Source organism: Phycodurus eques, chromosome 11 (genome assembly GCF_024500275.1).
Source record: "Phycodurus eques isolate BA_2022a chromosome 11, UOR_Pequ_1.1, whole genome shotgun sequence".
Classification (NCBI taxonomy): domain Eukaryota; kingdom Metazoa; phylum Chordata; class Actinopteri; order Syngnathiformes; family Syngnathidae; genus Phycodurus; species Phycodurus eques.
Genome location: NC_084535.1, coordinates 10,445,919 through 10,462,437, shown reverse-complemented (window position 1 = coordinate 10,462,437; position 16,519 = coordinate 10,445,919). Strand labels below are relative to the sequence as shown.

The following is a 16,519-nucleotide window of genomic DNA, read 5'->3' as shown; positions in this document are numbered from 1 at the left end:
ACGGGCTTCTTTTTACGAAACATATTTTTCGGTTGAGTAGCTCCAGATATAATGTTTCTCTTGTTCATTCTTTTAATGGCGCCATTTAGGCTTTCAGTGCCCCTTAAAAGAAAGTTTGAAATTTTTTTTAATGTGGTTCTGGTTTTACTATTCATATTACCCCATATTAAAAACAATATTTTTACAACACATGATATAACATTTCTGCATGTGCATGAGCACATTCATTAAATCTTTCTTTTGATAATCCATAAATCCTCCCCTGAAGTACATTAGTAAAAAAATGGAAAATAAAAATAAATAAATAAATAAAAATCTAATCATATGATGAACACAATTAATCTATTTGTGATTTTATGGTCTTGAGTTGATAATTCAAAGCACAATAGTTGTCTTGATCATAACTACAGTAGTTCTTGAAATATAGTAGTGTAGAATTATGTAGCATTTTGCATATGTCGTCTCCATGCAAATTACAGTGGAACTTTGGTTCACAAATGCCCCATTCTTGAACAAATCGCCTTACGACAAGATTTTCAAACAAATATTAGTACTTCAGTTCTCAAACTAGAAGTCCCCCACTCCATCACTGGGGTTCGGTTCCATACCCCTCCTGCAATGAGTGAAATCCGTGATATAGAAATACCCTATTTAAATATACCCTAGGATAGCAATTACAGCACATGTAAGGTCTTTAAACACATTTTTAAAACAAAACAACTACATTCAAACATGTAATATATTGAGGGCAAGCAAAAGCAATGGATAAAATAAAAACAATTTATGAACAGTAAAAAAAAAAAAAAAAAATAGAGTAACAACTGTAATAACACTTACAAAAAAATATGCGATCTAGGAGGACCGCAAAGCTTGAACCACGATGTAATGGGAGATAACTGTCCTTAGATTTTAAAAATAATTTACACTGTAAATCTTCTAATATTTATGAAATAATTAGTGTAATTTATTAATCACTTATCAGCTATTGATGAACTTTTTATCTCATTTACAGTAATAATACTTACTATAAATATAATGAAAGCCAATATTCTATTTTTTTATTCAACACTAATTAATTGTATAAGTATTTTAGCAGGCGGCATGGTCGCCGACTGGTTAGAGCGTCTGCCTCACAGTTCTGAGGACCGGGGTTCAATCCCCGGCCCTGCCTGTGTGGAGTTTGCATCTTCTCCCCGTGCCTGCGTGGGGTTTCTCCGGGCACTCCGGTTTCCTCCCACATCCCAAAAACATGCATTAATTGGAGACTCTAAATTGCCCGTAGGTGTGACTGTGAGTGCGAATGGTTGTTTGTTTCTATGTGCCCTGCGATTGGCTGGCAACCAGTTCAGGGTGTACCCCGCCTCCTGCCCGATGACAGCTGGGATAGGCTCAAACACGCCCGCGACCCTAGTGAGGAGAAGCGGCTCAGAAAATGGATGGATGGATGGATGGATGGATGGAAGTATTTTAGCATCACCACATCTACCGGAAATAACATTTTAAATAATATAATGGATGATTACTAGAAAATTAAATAAAATATTTTAATTCTTAGTTAATTACAAAAATAAGTACATACATAATATTTTACCTCCTCCACACGTCTGCTACATTATCAGCCAAAGCACTGTTGCCGTAAAGCAAAGAAAATACAGTGACGTAATTTTAGGTGACTCACAAAAGACTTACAGTAGGTGTGCTTAAGACGCCTGTCTTTCTACTTTGCTCCTTACATATATATGTAGCATTTTGAATATGTAGTCTCCAACATATATAAAATTTTTCCATGTAGTATTTAGTAAGGGTAGAACCAGTATGCCAGTATGTGTCACCGTCCTTAATTCAGGAACCCATTAATGTATCCAGCTGGTTGGGCTGCCACTTTGGACCAACATACAGTTCGTCAATGGAGGATGATGATTGGGGCCCACGGCTCCACTGCGCTAACTACAAGGGTCTTCCTCCCCTGCTGACTGACCCACAGCCGAACCTGACCGTCCTCATTACAATGGCGGCGAGTGTGATGTCAATGACATAAATTATCCCTGTATGTACTGTATTTAAGATGAACAGCATGACATCTTGGGTATTGCCAGGACCGCCTTCATTATAATTAAGTCACCCCATTTCGGGAACATTTTGTGACTTGGCCGCAGCATTGGGTACACTCGTACAATCCAGAAAAAATGTATTAGTATATTTTTTGAAAACCGTATTTTGGTGAGAGGAATTTAGTGATGGAAAACTATTGTGATTGTGATTATGAGAGGAACCTCCAAAGTCGAACACTGTCTGTTCCCTAATCCTAGTGGACGCTATAAACCATATACTTTACGCTCTCTAAGTTGTATTTTTATATATTAAATGTCATACAAAATAATGAAATATAAAAGGTGTATATCAGTAAATTAGAATATGGTAGAAAATCCCAAGTTTACGTCATTTCCATGTTAAAAATTATTTTGTATTTTTTATTTTTCAATTTTTATTCAGTATTCTATTTTCTTGAGATGGTGAATCAAAATTATGAAAAATAAATAAAATACTTTACTGTGTGTAGTGAAAATATATGAATTTCCCTTTAATTGAACTACTGAAATAAGCCAATTTTTCAATCATATTCTATTCTATTGAGATGCATCTGTATTCAGTGAACCCACAACTATTTGACTCATTAATCCTCTTCAAATCCAAACTCAAGACACACCTATTCCAGACTGCTTACTCACTTTAACATTTTCCATATCATTTGCCATTTTATTAGATTTTTTGTTTTTGTTTGTTTGTTTGTTCTGTTGTTTTAATTGTATTGCTTGATTTATTTTAAATATGTTTGTACAGTGACCTTGAGTGGCTTGAATGCTGCCTTTAAAGAAAATTATTATTATCTAGCAATGCATGAGCATAATCATGAACCCACGTTACATAAACACAAACAAACCACCCTCACATGAGGCTTAACAGTAGTATAAGCTAGCATACTAGCCTGAATAACACAACAGACTTGACATCACACGTCGGGCAAACAAATACTGTACGTGCACGAGCACTTTACACAAATGGTATTAGGCAGGAAAATTGTAAGGGTAAAGTAGACACGGGCTACTTGTAACTGCATCAGGAGAAAAGCACAAGAATACTTTCAGTTTCACTTTTGACTGTGCGTGAGGTGCATTCAAGGACTGCCATGACATCTCAAACGCAGACACTGTCGATGAAGTAAACCTAACCACAACACCAAGATTCCTCGAGATGGGGCCAAAGTAATACTTTTATTGTTTTGGCCTGAGGTCCCCCCCAAAAATGCACATTTGCGAATTCCGAACTGTGAATATGGTAGGGTCACTGTATAGTTAGTTAACCACTGTATAATAAGTAAACCAAAATATAGTCAAACTACTCAACCCTTTCTTCATAATCATCAACATCCAGTGTGATGCTGTATAATTGTGTAGTTAACAGTGTGTAACTAATGTATGATCAGGGTTCTGTGGTTGTCATCACAGTTTTCCTCTGTGGCATGGCGAGTTATTGTCCTTCAAAAACCTAAAAAACCCAAAGAAAAAGACACTCAGCTCACTGAGCTGAAGTCTCACAACATCACTGTATTTATTAATTTTTTTATTTTTATTAATTTTTTTTTACTTTTGAGGTGTACAGTATTTTTGGTTGTAACTCCAAATTGTGCCGTCATGTTTGGGGAATTCGAGGTTCCATTGTGTTACTGTAGTTTCGACTTCGACTACGCAGGATGACCTTATCGTCAGGAGTGTTATGGGATATATTTTACTACAGTGGATATAACAAGTCGGCGGCACGGTGGCTGACTGGTTAGAGCGTCAGCCTCACAGTTCTGAGGACCCGGGTTCAATCCCTGGGCCCGCCTGTGTGGAGTTTGCATGTTCTCCTCGTGCCTGTGTGGGTTTTCTCCGGGCACTCCGGTTTCCTCCCACATCCCAAAAACATGCATTAATTGGAGACTCTAAATTGCCCGTAGGCATGACTGTGAGTGCGAATGGTTGTTTGTTTCTATGTGCCCTGCGATTGGCTGGCAACCAGTTCAGGGTGTACCCCGCCTCCTGCCCGATGACAGCTGGGATAGGCTCCAGCACGCCGGCGACCCTAGTGAGGAGAAGCGGCTCAGATAATGGATGGATGGATGGATATAACAAGTCTACACACCCTTGTTTAAATGCCAGGTTTTTGTGATTTTTTTTTTTAAAAATAATTTAATTTAATTTTATTTATTTTTTTTAAAGACCATCACTTTTGCCACCATTAATGTGATCAATAACCTGTGTAACTGAATTGTAAAACTACCAGGGAAAGCATACGAGAAGAGCTGAATTTTATTTGGGGTAAATCAAAGGCATTTTAAATGGTGGCAGGTGTGTGCTTACTTCCATTTAGCATGAGTTTGAATGTGCAACTTTCCCAGTTATAAGTGAGTGTGCACAGTTGTGCAACCACATTATCTCAGTTTATTTTTACTTCGCCTCTCAAAAAGATTTTTTTTCCCCAATTGAGTTTTACAGGTTTTAGGTCACATTAATGGGAGACACAGTTTTGTGATGATTTATCTTTTTGGTCTAATTTTTTTTATATGACAAAAAACCTGGCCTATGAACAGCGGTGTGCTTACATTTTATATTCACTGGACATGGCTGGAGATGCAGGCATGATGAGATGAGATGTGATGCGCTACAAGACAGGCCTTGCCATGGCACTTAGTTTGTCGAAAGGCCACAGCCTAATTTGCGCCGTCTGTTTCCCGTCTCCCAGTGAGGCTTCCGTGTGTCTTCTACCCCTCCTCTGCTCTTGTCCACCCTTTATCTTCTGCACCCGCCTGTCTCTCCTTCTGACCTTCTGCCTCAGTGCTCTGCTGGAATGACGGCTAGGAATCGCAGCCCCCCCCCCCGGCTATCCTTAACTTGAATTTGCATGCGTTTGGGTGCTTTTCAAGGCCTTTAAAATCAATTCCTCATAGGCTTGCAGGCACGTTGATACAAATGTACAGTTTTTGGGGGAGCTTTTGTAAGTACAAAATACATTTTATTCAGTTTCTAGTATTACATATTCACACCCTGTACATTTTGTTGGTACATCACAGTGAAATTACCAGATCCATCTTAACTCTTAATTGAAAATACAACCCCACCAAAACGATGCACTGAATAGCTTATTCCAGTGTTCTTTATCAATAGATGAAGTGCATGCTGGCATTCAGCATTGTGTAATTGGAGTTTATGTGGAAAAGAGTCTGTTAAGTTTAGAAAGTCACACATTTGACATTTTCCCCCCAACTTTTAATTTGAACTGAACTACCTTTATTAGTGAATGCCCCTGTCATAGACACGTCACAATTAGACAGTTGACTATGCGCTCTACGTGACATTCTTCTACTTTTGTTATGCATGTTAACTTATTCTTACTTTAACCATATTCCAATGTGCAGCCAGTCTAGAGATGCGTGTTTCACCTTTGTCGCTTTGTTGCAATATTCTCCACGTTTGATTCTATGGTTCTTCGCCAGATGCTTCATCCACTTAATGCAAATAAACGCCACACTCAAATAGACAATGTTATGTGCTAGTGATGAAGTCAATAAAAGTATTTTCAAAAATATTGGATTAGCCCTGGATACCACAGTGCTCAGCACATCAGGTGTGCTTTGGGGTTCGAATTTCGGCTCAGGTCTTCTTGTGTGGAGTTTCCCCCCCGTGCTTGCGTCCAAAAACATGCAGTTAAATACATGTATAGGTATATCATTTATTTATACAAATATGATGTAATATACTGCATGTAAAGATGAATGAAGCCTAAACATGATGAAATATTGTAATTTTTGGTGACTGTGGAAACATTTTGTGTTTTAAAAAAAAAAAAAAAAAAAAAATTTTTACAAATTTGATTCGTTTGAAAGTTCTACGATTGCTTTGTCACAGCCCCCTTTGCCATCCACCCAGTCGGGAGGAAGTGCTTAAACTTGTTTTGCTGAATGCTGAATTAGGTTGCACATATACCGGATGGAAGACTATGTGTGAGCCCTGTGATTGGCTAGCGACCAATCCAGGGTGTACCCCGCCTCTCACCCAAAGTATAGTAACAGACACCTCCCACCACCTATTTAAATACCCCTGGCCACTGTATGAGGAAATATGGTATGTTATTCTTTTTGACCAGATTACACCCCTAAAATAATCACATTACCGTATTTTCACGACCATAAGGCGCACTGAAAAGTCATAAATTTTCTCCCAAATGGACAGGGCGCCTTATAATGCGGCAGGCCTTATGTCTGCGCCGACTTCCAAAATCTATAAATGTTGTTGTGTGATGAACGCTCCGCTTGACTGACTGGGAGCATTTCCTGCCGACACGCTGCATATACAGAGGAAAAGCGGACTTGGCTGAGGACAGCATCTGGACATAAAGGGGGAAGGTTGGGCGTGAAGGAGGACGCTAAAGGCATGCCCCCAGTAGGTATATAGTGCCGGCCAAGCCAGCCTCCACTCGTACAGTAGCGATAAAGCCAGCCACCCCTAATTTTGTTCATACTAGGCATTACGGTAATAAGTCGCCAACTCGCGACGAAAGCCACCTTCAAAATAAAAGCTTCCCAATAATACGGACGTCAATGCTCTTCGGTTAAGGAATGCAACCAGCAAGGTTAATTTGAATCTTGAGATACATTAAAAAATGTAGTTTATTTGAGACCTTGGGAAAAATAAATGGTAAATGGGACTGCACTTATATAGCACTTTAACTACATCATCACAGTGCCCAAAGCTGGCTACTTTGCTGGTAGCATTCCTTAACCGAAGAGCACCGACGTCCGTTTTATTGGAAAGCTTTTATTTTGAAGGTGGCTTACGCCGCGAGTTGGCGATCTATTACCGTAATGCCTAGTATGAATGAAATTAGGGGCAGCTGGCTTGACTGCTACTTTATAAGTGGAGGCTGGCTTGACCGCAGTCGAAAACTGCACCTACGAAGAGACACGCTTACGAAGCACAGTTTAAACTGCAAGCGATCAGTTACGTGGAGGAACATGGGAATCGAGCAGCCACGAGAGAATTCAAGATCAACGAATCCATGGTTCGCAAGTGAAGGAAGCAGGAAAACGAGCTTCGCCAATTCAAGAAGACGAAGCTGAGTTTTCGCGGGAAAAAAAAGAAAAACAAAACGCGGTAACAAGGCGAGGTGGCCCGAGTTGGAAGACCAACTCGAGCAATGGATTAATGAACTCCAACCGCTGGACATCGGTGTAAACAGGGCGTTCAAATTGAAGTTGCAAGAGGCGTGGGAGTGATGGATGACAGATGGTGAACACAGCTTTACTAAGACTAGGAGGCAGCGCCGGGGGAGTTATGCCACAATTTGTGAATGGATTGTGGATGCTTGGGCTAACGTGTCTGCTTGCACTGTTGTTCGAGCTTTCGTAAAAGCCGGCATCATTTCTGATGATGCTCAGTCTCGCCGCAGGGCAACGAGACTGCTAAAACCTGGCGTGTTTGATTGAGAACTTGCCCAGCTGTTCGTTTCGGATACAGAACATGAGGACTTTGATGAATTTGTGGATGAGGATTGATAAAAAAAAATAATGTGAGTACATTGTTAAATACTTCAATAAAGTACAACCGAACTCAGTTTTGCTCCCGCTGCCTTTTTAAAAACATTGTTTTAGCGTGCATGCCTGCTACAGTTTTAAGCTAGCATATGTTTTACCATGCCTGCGCCCAATAATGCGGTGCGCCTTATGTATGTGTTAAATACAGAAATGGACCCCGTAACTGAGACTGCTCCTTTTAATACGGTGCACCCTATGGTTGTGAAAATACGGTACTTTAAACGTGTTGGTTAAAGAACTACATTTCTAGACCCCCTGTTAGGTTTATAGCATCTTTATATTACATAATTAGACTTGAGCAAGTTCCTGCGGAATGAGCGGCATCCCGCAGGACATTATTCGGCGTGGAGTATCATCAATCTGACAACGTCTGTCTGTGCCTGAGATGGTCCCCCACACACCCAATCCACAATAGGTTTCTGGCCATACAGTGGGGGCCCCATAATGTGACAGCCGCCTCCTGGAAAATCGCTACAAAAAAAGATTTAGTTTAAGTGTAGATTTCGTCTTTTTTTAATTGAACATTTATGCACACATTACAGAACAATTAGTCAAGTACAGAACAATATGGGACAAGGGGCAATTACAGAACAAACAGAATATGACAACAAAACTGGATACGAATTAATGGTAGGAATGGGGATCAGGTAGTGTTGTAATGGGTAATGTTATCTTTTGTGGTAAATGTCAGTTTTTTTTCAAAATGTTCAGTTAGGAAGTTGTACCAATTTTGTAGTGGAAAGTATGTTGATGGACCCAATTTCCTCAAAAGTTTTATAATTCTTCTCCTAAATTGCATTTTTCAAGCTATGAGCATTTGTCTTCCATTTCATCACCTTTTTCTTTTTCAATAGCGTGTGATTGTCGTGTGCATGACGAATGGCAAGTTGACAGTGTCTGGCCGTAACAAGATGACGCTAATGATATCGGAGGGCAAGAGTATTGGGAGGGGTGGGTAAGGTTAGAAAGATCTTTGGGCAGTGGTGATGATATACGCACATCGCACACAAACACGAGAGCTTCAGGCTGATAAAATGACCCATTTCTTGACCACTTGCTCTGTTGCTGCTAAAGGAAAATGACCCTGTAAATTTGACCACACACTTTGAAAGGTGCCAGTTCAAATAAGTATAAACGTCCACGAATCAGGCAAATCATTGTAAATGCGCCTTCTGAAACTGATCCAACGAGATGTCTTTGATCTACTCCGATGTTTTGTGGATTGGTTACGTTGGAGTCTACTGTAGTCATGCCTTTGCCCCAAGTAGTGCCCTGGTTTCAGAAGTGGCAGACCATCTCTCTTTCAAGTAGTAGTCATTATTCTGTCCTTGATTGGCTCAGTTGTCCCAGAGCGACGCATGGATGTCTTCATGATTCGCCCTTGACCGCATCCCCCCCGGAGCGCAATCCCGTGGGGGATGAGATCATTTTTACTGGCTCGCAGGACACTGTAAGGCAACTGTTTTCATGACAGCGTGTATCCTCTGTCAAGTCCTGTGTCGGGGCTCGCTAGTAGGGGCCAGGTCGAGTGAGTGACTGACACACAGTGGCAGCACCAGTGTGGACTGATTGGACGAACAAGAGTGCCTAAATTAAATAGATAAACACATAAATAAATAAATAAATAAATGTGTCATGAAGTATTTATTTCAGTATTTATTTGTTCAATTCAATATTTATTTCAATGTGTATTTAATTATTTCATTATTCAATTATTTCACTCATACAAGGAAGAAGTGGGACACTGAGAGGACTGAGGAGAGGAGAAAGGAATACATTGAGATGCGTCGTCGGACAAAGGTAGAGGTGGCAAAGGCCAAACAAGAGCCATATGATGACATGTATGCCAGGTTGGACACTAAAGAAGGAGAAAATGATCTCAACAGGTTGGCCAAACATAGGGATAGAGATGGGAAGGATGTGCAGCAGGTTAGGGTGATTAAGGATAGAGATGGCAATATGTTGACTGGTGCCAGTAGTGTGCTAGATGATGGAAAGAATACTTTGAGGAGTTGATGAATGAGGAAAATGAGAGAGAAGGGAGAGTAGAAGAGGCAAGTGTGGTGGACCAGGAAGTAGCAATGATTAGTAACGGGGAAGTTAGAAAGGCATTAAAGAGGATGAAAAATGGAAAGGCAGTTGGTCCTGATGACATTCCTATAGAGGTATGGAAGCATCTCGGAGAGGTGGCTGTGGAGTTTTTGACACTACCACTTGGTTGCAGTAGGTTCCATTTCTGTTTCTATGGTTACACTTTTCCTCGTTGCCCTCACAAAAAACATGTTGAAACTATTTTTTCTGATTATGAATATTAAACATTCTTTCAGCAGAGTTTTCTAGTTTCTATGCATGTGGGTTTTTTGTGTGTTGTATGACCTCAGTATGTTTACATTAGCAGGTTGTCGATACTTCTTATCATGCAGCCTCTTCCAATAACAACATGTACTTTCCCATCAGGCCTCACTGGTGGTCAACCTCTGTCCCATCTCCTTCCTTCAGGGCCGCACTGTTTGTGTGATGAGTCCCAGTGACATGCCATGTTTATTTGGGGTTCGGTGTGTGTGTCTGTGTGTGTGCATGCGTGTGTCTGTGTGTGTGCATGCGTGCGTGCGTGAGTGTGCATGCGTATGTGTGACACGGGCTTTAGCTGCAGTACAATTGACATGAGTGTCTGCGAGGCTTTGCTCTTTTCAGATGTGCCTCACACTGGCAGACGGGGTTTGTGCGTGTGTGTGCGCGTGCGGCCCTCCCTGCCTGCCTCCTAGCATCTTTGCTGGAGACTGACGGCCCTTGACACCTGCCATTTGGACGCTTTTCTCTGTGAAAAATGTCATCGTCTTCAAGGCCGACGTATGTATTTTTGTGTGAGTGTGAGGGAGAAAGGAGACATCCCTCAAATGTGTGTCCCTGAGGTGAAGCTTTGCAGCTGACTGAACAATGGAACTGAGCTGTTTGAGCAGCCGGGACAGAGCAGCTTGTATGTGTGTGTGTTTGTTTGTTTGTGTGTTCGTTACATGAAGACATTTTGGAGTGTTAATTTGTGACCTAACAGCTCCTCCTAGGCTCTAACTTGATGTCAATCCAAGTCACACGAGCTTGTGAGTCAACTAAAAAGCCATTTAGGTGTTCTGCCTATGACCATTTACAACTTTTAGTACATTTTCATTAATGTGCCTACTCTGTGTTACTTACTATTTTATTCTTTCCTTCTTTTTTCTTTCTCTTTTATTTGTTATAGAGGGACAATGTACGTTGATAAACATTTAAACAAACATGTAAATGCACTCAATTATAGCCAAAGGGCTACTTTCCATTGGTAGACACCCTGCCAGAAGGAGCATAGCAATCTGACCCCCCCCTAATTCACTCAAAATTAATTTAAAATGATTATTAAAGTCATTACGCGAGCTTTTTTTGATATATACTGTTGCATCTCAATAGAATACAGTACATAAGCTTATTTCAGCAAGGTAGTTCAATTCAAAAAGTGCAACTCATACTATATAGATTAGACAGGAAACTTCTCAGAAGACTATGATGTGATTATGTAATACTTTTTTGAGATGAGAAATGTATTTATTTATTTTCATTTTAGCTCCACTCTATAATCCTCAAAATTATCAAAAATAAAATCATGAATTCCTTATCTCTGTGTAGTGAAGCTATAAAGTATGAGTTTTAATTTATTTGGACTGCTTAAATAATTTAAAAAAAAAACTTTTGTAGTGACTTTTTGCTGCGTTTTGGAGACTCGCAGAGACTGAGACTTCCTCCAGAGCAGCTGTTCACCGTTCCGCATCCAGACTGCGTCCTCCTGTGCTCCCTTCCAAGATTTGATTGCAATTTCCCGAGTGGAGGCACCACTTCATCACCAAGCCGCTGAATTACACTTTGTCAATTAGTGTAACGAGTCTGTGACATGGTGCTTGCAGCAGACACATCGCCAAACCCCAATGTCAACAACACACTGGCAAGGCCAAAGCAAATTTATTCATGGAGCACACTGTATAAAAACAAAGTACATAAAAATAAAAGCTTAAACATTTAAAAATAAAGGGACTCAAATAACTAAAAACGTTTAGAGATCATTTGTAATGTTAAAAGATAATTTATACATTTACATACCTACACACATTTATTAAAATGTTTAAAGATAATTTACAAATGAAAATTCTCTAAAATGCTCAATCATGAGCATGAGGAAAAAAAGAATAGTTTTTAACCTGGACCTAAAATCATTGACACTTGGGGCTGACTTGACTTCTGTTGGCAACTCATTCCATTTGTGTGCAGCATAACAGCTAAACTCTGCTTCACCATCTTTGCTTTGGACTCTGTGCTCCACTATCTGACCTGAGTCTGTAGATCTCAGAGCCCTACTGGGTTTTTATTCCCCATTAGCATTTCTTTAATGTATTCATGACATAATCCATTTAGTGATTTATAGACCGGTAGCACTTTAAAGTCTATTCTATAGCTGACTGGGAGCTAGTGTAGAGACTTTAGAATTGGTGTAATATGCTCTGATCATCTTTGTTCTGGTCAGAACCCGAGCCGCAGCGTTCTGAATGAGCTTCAGCTGTTTAATGCTCTTTTGGGGGAGGCCAGTCAGAAGACCGTTACAATAGTCAATAAATGCCTTTATCTCAAGTAGAATTGACTATTAGCATTAGTTTCTCCTTGTCTGCTTGGAAAATGCATATGAATATGTTTTTCAGCTGGCAGAAACGTGTTTTAGTAATTAATTTGATATGTATGCCAAAAGTCAGTTTGGAATCTATCACCACACCAAGGTTTGGGACATGGTCTTTGATTTTTAAAGGGAGTGACTCTTGATATTTACTAACAGCCATCCTCTTTTCTTTACTTCCAGAAACAATTACCTCAGTTTTTTGTTGTGATTTAATTGAAGGAAGTTTAGGTTCATCCAGTTATTTACAATATGTTTTAGACAGTGAGACACCACCTCAAATGAACTGTAGTCATTGGACAATAACTTAAGTGACTGAATGTGTGGCTATCCTCCCCCTCCTCCTTTCTGTCAACTTTTCATCCTCTGTATCAGATGAGTTGGTGATATTATTGCCCCCTCGTCTTTTCTGACTGATCTGATGGGCTGTTTATAATTTACAGTAAGGCTGTGTATGTGTTTGCTTGGAGGCTGTAATGAAGTATCAAAGTGTATATCTCTCTCTGCATATTTGGACAGCATGGGGGGGTCAGTCATTTTGTGTGACAGGCCCAAGGGTGTGTGTGTGTGAGACAAAGCCCACCACTCACATAAAGAAGGCCATGTGGAGCCAAGCTTGTGACTTTGCCCCAGGAAGGGACTGCTGCACTGGCAGCCCTGTGTTTCTTCCGTGTGTTTACAGTTGACGGGCGGTGCGAAAAATGATGACTCCCCCATCCACCGCCGCTATCCCACAGGTCCTCCAAGTCATCGCTTTACAAGCAGAGGCAACTCATGACTTTGTGTGACCGACGTAGGCCTTAGAGCTGGCTACTAGACAACCTTCTGCTGCCTGCCAGGCCGAGGCCGAGGCCCTGGCCATGACGGCGGCCAGTGATGCCATGGACAATGAGGGCTCAGAGCTGTATCTGTGACTGTGCCGTTACCAGCAGCCTCCCAGGTGGCCTTAATTCACTTAGACATGATCAGCGCACTCTTACGCTTATGCTTTGTGGTGTCTTTTCACCCTTTGCACATTTGTGTTCCTTGTTCATGCTAGAGTTTGGCGGTAATGCAGTTAATGAAGTTCAGCCTACTTTCGGTCACACGCGGGCCTCCCTGTTTCTGTTTACAGGGGGTCATTGTTTCGCAACCGAGTTCCGTTCCTATTGGGGCCGTACTTGATCACTAACCTACACGAATGCAGTAGTAAAATCAGGATTTGTTAAATATTTGAAAAACACTACTAGGCCATAAATATAAAACAATCAAATGGAAAAACATTAAATACAGCAATAACAAAGTAAGTACAGTAGTAACTGAATGTGCCTTTTTGTGCCATGTGACCACATATTTTGACACGACTCTGCAAACTACTTGCTTGCTGTTTTTAACCTCAAAAGGTCGTATGTTTGTACCGTCGTAAATGGAGGACCCTGTGTACTAGGTTAGATTCAGGCCGAACGCCATAAAACTTAACAGTTGGGGGGTGGGGTGACATGTCATGTAATTTTCAGGAGAAAATATATATGTTGGTTAAACCAACTGCTACTCTAGTAAGCTTTTAATCGTAATTTTTTGAAATTAGCTATTTTGATTGTATGTGTTAAATACAGTCTTTAAGTCAAATAGAAGTGCCAAGGAATTATCATCTTGTAGCATCTATAGGGCTCGGTCCCTATCCCCTGTGAATTCTGCAAATAGCAGTATTATGTTAGCATCTCAAGCTAGTCACTAGCTAGCGGGTGAGCTGCCATTATGCTTGTTACTCTTTATCCAACGGTAGTGTTATGTGTGCATTTACATTAGTGGTTGATCATGTGGTGTGACAATAATAAAAAAAAGTTTCGTTTTTTAAATTTATTTTATTTTTTATATATTTACACAAGAGGGCAGTGTAAGTGAAAACAGTTTTGCTTCTTGTGCTCGTGGCTAGATAACCCAATTTAGCTGCTATATGCTTGTCACTAATTATCAAAAGGTAAAGTGTTACATGTGTGTTATGTTTAAATGTTGTGTCATGGTTAATTGTTAAAAGCCGAGATGTGTGACATCTTACTCTTTTACCTTCCATCTTGGTGGGTTAATGACCAGGTCCAATTTGACCCCTTTGAAGGTCATGTGCCACAGCTCGTTAGCGGTGTCACCATGGCGATATGTCAGCTGTCAGCACGATGGATGGAGAGCTGACAAAAAGAACAGTGGGGTAGAGCGGGAGGCATGAGGGGGCTGGTAGTTATAACAAATAGGAGAGAGATGAGTTCCCTTTTAAATTGCAGGCCTGTGGGAGGGAATAATAATTGTGTGTGTGTCTGTGTGACTGCGAGTGAGTCAAAAAAGGCCTCATTCTAAATTGTGCGACACTGAAGAGGCACTGACCTCATCATCATATTAGACAGTCCCCAGGATACACACACACCCTTTCCTCTTTTGCCTTAACCATCTGAAGGACTGAACGACATGACAGCTGAAGTTGTACGTTACAGGCTTTTTTTGTGTTTGTGTGCCGATGGATGACTATTGACCCTTGAGCCTAAAAACAAAAATTCAAAAGTTTCTAAATTATAATCAAAACTGAATCAATATTATGCTGTAATTTTATTAAAATAAATCTACAGGTATATAATGAAATGATTTGTTAAATGTTGTTCTTTTAGTGAAAGTAGTTATTAAAATACAAAATGCTGTTGCACAAATTCTTAAAATCTTTTAAATCAACACTTTTTATGATTATAAAGGATTATTAAGAAGAATATATTTTTTATGAATGTCTTCCCCAAACATGCCACCCTTAACTCTGGAGATCTTCTTCAGCTGGTAGAAGGCTGTTTTAGTGATTGATTTGCTATAACTTCTGAAAGTCAGATTGGAATCTATACCAAGGTTTTGGACTTGGTCTTTGGTTTTTAAAAAGAGTGAGAGATCTTAGATGGTCTGTCACTTATAGTTATCGACTGTATGCCCTCATCAATTGAATGTGTAATCGGGAACATCACTCAGATGTTCGACGACCATTACTCAGTTATTTCCTGCTGCTTCATGCTTAGGTCATTGAATCGATCTGAACTGGACAAGACAACCAGAACAGAGAATGAAATGACTTGAATGATGAATGAGAATAGTCACAGGCCTGCTGCTTCATGATAATCACAACACTTTAGTAAAGCCCAGTGGATTTTGTATTTATTTCCTACATGTTTAATGTTATAATTAATGTGTAATTTGTTTTATTGTGACTTTGATAGTAATTTAAATGCGTGTAGTATTTCTCACCTTTAATTAATTAATTATTCGTATGTTAAAATAATACATAATAAATATTTCATATTAAAATTTGACATGACTTAGGAACGACTGGCAATTATTTTGTACACAGTTTAATTAAATATGTACTTTTTGTGTTGATATTTGTATTTTTAAAAAGAGCGTTTTGTATTCCAAATATTTGCAAGTCAAACAAACAAAAAATGTGACTTTGCAGTGTAGCCCAGCGTCCTCTAGATGCCAGTAGTGTCACACGAACAAAGGTGCCACGGTAGGGGCAGGGAAATGTGTGTTTTCTTTGTTTTTATTATTATTATTTTTTTTTTAAAGGGCTTGTTTATCTAGCAGCCAGACTCGGCATGCAGTGCCAACAAATGTGATTAGTCAGCACCGCAAATAAAATACATAAGAGGCATGAGAATTGTGTCGTAAATGTTACGGTAATTGTGTAAGTGTTTTGTCCTTAAATTTATGAATTGATGCTATTTTTTAATTTTAAGTTTTTCTCATTAAAAAATAAATGTATACAAAAATAAAAATTCGTCCAGTAAAACTATGAATTTATTTTCATAAAATCACAACCCTGTTCTCATAAAATTACAATCCTTGTTGTATGAATACTATATACTATAAAAAATTATTTATCTTAAAATTTCAACTTTTTTTTCTTGTAATATTATGAGCTTATTTTGCTAAAAAAAAATCCACTTCAATCTTGTATCCTTACACATATTTTCCTCACATAGTCACAGCATTTCCCATGCAAATGTATGGATTTATAATCATCATTTTTTAGCAAAATTACAAATGTATTCTTAAATGCAAAAGGCTATGCCAATGCATGTGGTTACTTAACATGTAACTCAATAAGAATCCCTAAGTCATTCTACTGTAATTGTGCTGTTAATGTTAAGGTAATTTGCAACGTTTTGTTCTGAATGGCAGAATTTAGAGTC

General features: G+C 39.5%; 1 protein-coding gene across 1 annotated transcript in view; it reads left to right on the top strand.

Moving 5' to 3' along the window:
- srbd1 (S1 RNA binding domain 1) overlaps nt 1–16,519 on the top strand; it is a 55,499-nt gene that overhangs the window by 17,688 nt on the left and 21,292 nt on the right. The window lies entirely within an intron of this gene.